We start from the raw sequence: 1,173 nt of genomic DNA, 5'->3' as shown, positions 1-1,173 counted from the left end.
ACGTTAGGTTTATGGTTAGGGTTAGGGTGAGGGACAAGATTAGGTTTAAGGTTCGGTTAGTGTTTGTGTTAGGGTTAATGATAAGGTTAGGATTATGGTTAATTTTACGGTTAAGTTTAGGTTTAGGGTAATGTTTAGTGTCAGGGTTAATGTTATTAATTGTGTTGGGTTTAGGATTAATGTCAGTGTTAGGGTTAGGTTTAGTTTCAGGGTTACTGTTATAGAAATGGTTAGGGTTTGTTTTAGGTTTATGTTTAGGGTTAGGGTTATGATTAGGATTACCTTTAGGGTTAAGGTTAGAGATAGGGTTAGTGTTTTGGTTAAGGTTAGGATTAGGGATAGTGTAAAAGGGATAGGGTTAGTTTTAGGATTAGTATTAGGGTTAGGATTGGTCTTAGGGTTATTTTTAGTGTTAGAGTTAGGATTAGATCCAGTGTTACGGTTAGAATTATGTTTATGATTAGGGTTAGTGTTATTGTTAGCATAAGGAATAGAGTCAAGTTTAGGGTTAGTGTTAGCATTAGGGTTAGGGTTATGGTTACAGTTCATTTTAGTGTTTGGTTTAATGTTATGGTTAGTGTTAGGTTCATGGTTAGGGTTAGGGTTAGTGTCAGTATTTGGGTTAGGGTTAAGTTTATGGTAAACTTTTGGATTTATGTTAATGTTAGGGTTTAGATTAAGGTTAGGTTTAGTGCTAGGGTTAGGGTTATGCTTAGGTTTCAGTTTAGTGTTAGGGTTAGGGTTATGATTAGGTTTAGGGTTAGTGTTAGGTTTAGTGTTAGGGCTGGTGTTATGGTTGGGGTTTGGGATAGGGTTAGGTTTACAGTTAATATTAGGCTTACAATTGGGTTTAGGGGGAGTATTAGGGTTAGGGTTAGGGTAAGGGTTAGAGTTAGTGTTAGGGTTAGTGTTAGTGTTTGTGATGTGTTAGGTTTAGGGTTAAGGTTCAGGTTAGGATTAGGGTTACTTTTAGAGTTAGGGTTAGGCTTGGGTTTAGGGTTAGTGTTAGGTATACTCTTAGGGTTAGGTTAGTGTTTGTGATACAGATAGGGTTCAGCTTATCGTTAGGGTTATGGTTAATATCAGAGTTAGATTTAAGGCTAGGCTTAGGGTTATGGTTAGTGTTAGGTTTAGTTTTAGGTTTAGGTTGGGTTAGGGTTACAGTTAGTTATA

This window comes from Marmota monax, unplaced genomic scaffold (assembly GCF_021218885.2).
Source record: "Marmota monax isolate L192 unplaced genomic scaffold, Marmota_monax_Labrador192_F-V1.1 WCK01_AAM20220418_F8-fsc00257, whole genome shotgun sequence".
NCBI classification, from domain to species: domain Eukaryota; kingdom Metazoa; phylum Chordata; class Mammalia; order Rodentia; family Sciuridae; genus Marmota; species Marmota monax.
Note: the sequence above shows the minus strand (reverse complement) of the source record.